The sequence below is a fragment of the Rutidosis leptorrhynchoides genome, chromosome 2, assembly GCF_046630445.1.
Source record: "Rutidosis leptorrhynchoides isolate AG116_Rl617_1_P2 chromosome 2, CSIRO_AGI_Rlap_v1, whole genome shotgun sequence".
NCBI lineage: Eukaryota > Viridiplantae > Streptophyta > Magnoliopsida > Asterales > Asteraceae > Rutidosis > Rutidosis leptorrhynchoides.
The window spans coordinates 291,481,892-291,487,410 of record NC_092334.1 but is presented as its reverse complement, the minus strand read 5'-3'; positions in this window follow the sequence as shown (position 1 = coordinate 291,487,410).

The window sequence follows — 5,519 nt, the reverse complement described above, 5'->3', positions numbered from 1 at the left end:
TAGAATTGTAGTAGTTGAATTGTATATTAGCTACTAAGTATGAACTTAACGGGTAGGTACTACCCGAATTTAAACTTATAAAACGCTAATATGAAGAAAAAGCTTTTATAAATGAGTTCATATTATGCTACGAAATACTATTAACTACTCTTAATATTCTGTATGATTAACTTGTTCCATTTGACTATTTTGAAGGAAATGGCACCGACTACTCGACACACCGTGAATATGAATGAAGAGGAATTCCGTACTTTTCTAGCTTCAAACATAGCCGCAGTACAGGCTGCGCTACATACCAACAATAACCTTGGATCTAGCAGTACAGGAAATCGTGTAGGAAGCACCTACAAAGAATTCACTGCCTGCAAACCTTTGGAATTTGATGGAACCGAAGGACCGATCGGATTGAAACGGTGGACCGAGAAGGTCGAATCGGTGTTTGCCATAAGTAAGTGTACTGAAGAGGACAAAGTGAAGTACGCTACGCATACCTTCACAGGTTCTGCGTTAACATGGTGGAATACCTATCTAGAGCAAGTGGGACAAGACGATGCGTACGCACTACCGTGGTCAGCATTCAAGCACTTGATGAACGAGAAATACCGTCCCAGAACCGAGGTCAATAAGCTCAAGACAGAACTTAGAGGGTTACGAACCCAAGGATTTGATATTACCACGTACGAAAGACGATTCACAGAATTGTGCCTATTGTGTCCGGGAGCGTTCGAAGATGAGAAAGAGAAGATCGACGCGTTTGTGAAAGGATTACCGGAAAGAATCCAAGAAGATGTAAGTTCACACGAGCCCGCCTCCATACAACAGGCATGTAGAATGGCTCACAAACTAGTGAACCAGATTGAAGAAAGAATTAAAGAACAGACTGCTGAAGAGACCAATGTGAAGCAAGTCAAAAGAAAGTGGGAGGAAAACGGTGATAAGAATCACCAATACAACAACAACAGCAATTACAACAATAATCGCAACAATTATCCCAGCAATCGCAACATCAATCGCAACTACAACAAACGGCCCAACAATAACAACAACAACAACAACAACAACAGCAGCAACTACAACAATCATCCCAACAACAATAATAACCGCAACAACAACAACAATCAGAAGCAGCTATGCCAAAGGTGTGAAAAGTATCACTCGGGGTTCTGCACCAAATTTTGCAACAAGTGTAAAAGAAATGGTCATAGCGCAGCGAAGTGTGAGGTCTACGAACCAGGGGTTAATAGAACGAAAGGAACAAATGGTGTTGGAACGAGTAATGGCGGAGCAAGTAGTGTCGGAGCAAGTTATGCCAATGTAGTTTGTTATAAATGTGGAAAACCGGGCCACATCATTAGAAATTGCCCGAACCAGGAGAACATGAATGGACAAGGCCGCGGAAGAGTTTTCAATATTAATGCGGCAGAGGCACAGGAAGACCCGGAGCTTGTTACGGGTACGTTTCTTATTAACAATAAATCTGCTTACGTTTTATTTGATTCGGGTGCGGATAGAAGCTATATGAGTAGAGATTTTTGTGCTAAATTAAGTTGTCCATTGACGCCTTTGGATAGTAAATTTTTACTCGAATTAGCAAATGGTAAATTAATTTCAGCAGATAATATAAGTCGGAATCGAGAAATTAAACTGGTTAGCGAAACATTTAAGATTGATTTGATACCAGTAGAGTTAGGGAGTTTGATGTGATAATCTGTATGGACTGGTTGAAAGAAGTGAAAGCAGAGATCGTTTGTTTAAAAAATGCAATTCGCATTATACGAGAAAAAGGAAAACCCTTAATGGTGTACGGAGAAAAGGGCAACACGAAGCGACATCTTATTAGTAATTTGAAGGCACAAAAACTAATAAGAAAAGGTTGCTATGATGTTCTAGCACACGTCGAGAAAGTACAAACTGAAGAAAAGAGCATCAATGATGTTCCCATTGCAAAAGAATTTCCCGATGTATTTCCGAAAGAATTACCGGGATTACCCCCACATCGATCCGTTGAATTTCAAATAGATCTTGTACCAGGAGCTGCACCAATAGCTCGTGCTCCTTACAGACTCGCACCCAGCGAGATGAAAGAACTGCAAAGCCAATTACAAGAACTTGATAGTATTTTATATGCCCGAGAGACATAATAAATTAATGTGGCTAATATGTTATGATCCAAGTCGGGTCATACCCAATAACAAGTTTATCAACACCTTTATGTATTTGTTTAATGATTGGATTATTAAAACTAATACTTGACACTTAAACTTTAGAAAATTGGTTCTCTAAAGTAAAATACTTGAGATTAAATTATTTGGATAATTTTAAGTATAAGTTTAATTGGTTGATTAAACTTATTTGTGTGTTATAATTTTATAAAATGGTTATGAAATAGAATAGATGTGCAAGTAACTTATATGTATATATTTATAAGTGGCTTATAAATAATATACATGTACATGTAACATATGTATATTTATATGTTTATAAAAGGTTTATAACATATATAAATGTACATGCATAATAAAGTGTATGTAACTAGTTTCAAGCATGCTTTAATCATTAATTAAAAAAAAAAAAAAAAAAAAAAAAAAAAAACAAAGGGGGACGGTTTTGGGGAGTCCCAAGACACCTCCCATGCTTGCTTTAACTAGTTGTAGTCTCCCATACATGCATATGACTCTTGCACAACTTTACACACACTTCTCTCAAGTTTCAAACTAGCAAAAAAATCTTCTTCTTCCTCCTCCATATTTTGGCCGATTTTGAAGGGGTTCCAAAAGGTGGTTTTGGTTTGATTTTGCTTGTAATTTGGTGTCTTGTAAATCCTAACTAAAGGTGGTGTTGGTTGCATACTTGTGGGTATACAAAACTTGAGGTTTCAAGTGAGAAACAAGCCCTTTTTCATCATCTTCTTCTCTACATCTAGTTTCTTCACCCTCTTTGATTAGAGGAGGTAAAAACTCCATAACTAGCTCTATTTACATTTAAGTGTATTTCCAAGACTAGATCTTTAATGGAATTCTTGTTTTAAAAGGTTAAAACTTTGCATGCATAAACTTGTAAAAATGCTTCCGCTTTATACACATATATACACGAATATATATACATATATAAATGGGTTTTGTGACTTGTTTATGTGGAGAATTCCATCATTGGTATCTAGAGCCAAAGTCTTGTTAATATGCTTCTTGTTTTGGCTAGTAAACTCACTTTCTTTACAATCTACCAACATGCATGAAAGTAGAATGTAAAAAATTTTGAGTTTTGGTGGGGATGATGGCTTGGCCGAATTATTTGGGGTTCCAAAAGTGGGTTTGGACTTCAAATTTGGCCAAGATTATTGTTATGTTGTTGTTCACAATCGAGCCTAGACCATGTGGTTGTATGTTTGGGTGATTTGGTTGTTATTCATGATTTGTAATATTCATTCATATGGTTGTAATTATTTTGTAAATTTGGTTTGTAAAAGTTGTATTTGATCTTGTAATTTTGTATGTAATTTGTTCTATTTTGGTTTGTAAAATAGAATAGGTTGTTATTTCATTTTCTAGAAAAATTGTATTAGGATATGATTTTGTAAAATGAAAGTGAAGATTCATGAAGAAGATTCAAGATGAAGCTTATGAAGTTACAAGTTTAAGTGGGAGGTTTTGGTAAAAATCTCTTACTTTGGTTAACCCTCTTAAGTGATATTTGTTTTTTGGCTAAACAAATGTCCACCAAAATGGCTCTTGATTGTGAACACTTTGTTATGCATGTTTGTGTATGTTTGTATGTTTGGTTGCTACAAGATCATCACATGTTATGAACTTGCATGATAAATTATAATTGGTTATAATAAATAATAAAACATAACAAAATGACACTAATAATTGGTTATTAGACTTAAGTAAAATGGTTTATTTAAAAAGGTAATGAAATGGTTAAAACTAGTAATTGGTTACTAAAAGGTACATGAAAATGGGTTTTTTATAAACATACTACACACCAAATGCATGTTGGTGTATAGCACCTTGTTTTCTAAACTAGAATGTAGAAAACCTAAAATCCCTTAACTAAAACAAGGTAAACAAGTTAAACGCCATCCTTTTGTGGAAACACTTAGACATATTAGGAATCTCTTGATGGGATAAAGGTCACCTAACCGTCATGAGTGAACTAACATGAATAAGGTACACTTTGCATACATGTGGGATAAAGGTCACCTAACCACTTGCATGTTAAGTTTACATGTCTACACAAGTAGGACAACTTGATTTGGGAATCATGAACTTAGGGTCACCGAAGCATGAGGAACAAATAGGCGTTGATGGGATTAATATGCCATGCAAAAGGATTGCATGATCCCATAAATTAGAAGTTGCAAAAGGATTGCAATTGTCATTACGACTACCTAGCTAAATCAAATGAAGGGATAAAGGTCACCTAACCGAAATTTGATTTACCGTTGGATTCTAACATTTAATAAAACAAATTAAAGGGTATTGTCTATTAAATCTAAATCAATACTTAAATGAACTTTGTTGAATTTTGTAGATGGCCGCAAATAACAACAACAACATGAACAATGCACCACTTAACTTTAACAACCTATCGTTACGGTCTCTCCTCGAGAAAGACAAACTCAACCATACAAATTTTATGGATTGGTTCCGCAATCTTCGGATTGTCCTCAAACAAGAGGATAAAATGTATGTGCTTGAGGACCCCATTCCTGATCAACCGGATGAGAGTGATGTGGAGGCAATGGCCTCTTACGATAAGTATTGCCACGACTCCCTTCAAGTCTCATGCTTAATGCTTGGGACTATGATACCCGAACTCCAAAAGGATTTCGAGCATCATAGCGCATACGACATGATAACACAATTGAAGGAGATGTTTCTCCAACAAGCACGTGTTGAGCGTTTCGAAACGGTTCGGGCGCTTCATGCTTGTCGTATGGACGATACCCAATCGGTTTCATCTTATGTACTTAAGATGAAGAGCCTTATCGATCGTGCTAACCGTCTTAACCTTAACATATCTAATGAGTTAGCCACCGATCTTATCCTTAACTCCCTATCAAAGAGGTTTGATCAATTTGTAATTAATTACAACATGAATGGGATGGATAAGAGCATAGGTGAGCTTCATGGTATGCTTAGGACGGCGGAAACTAGCATGGGTAAAAGGACTTTACCCGTGTTAGCAATCGATCAAGGTGGGTCTAAAGGTAACACCTCTAAGCCAAAGGTGACTAAGAGAAAAGGACCCGCCCATCAAGGCAAAAGGAAGGGGAAGATGGTTACCCCAACTATCAACAAGGCAAAGAAGCAAAAGGTAGCCGAGAAGGCAAACCCCAAGGAAGACCCATGTTTCGGTTGCGGTGAGATGGGTCATTGGAAACGAAACTGTCCGGTCTATCTTAAAGAGTTGAAGGACAAGAGGGATGCAGGGCAAACCTCAGGTAATATATACATGGTATATATAGAGCTTAGTATTACTTCTTCTAATACATGGGTATTAGACACGGGATGTGG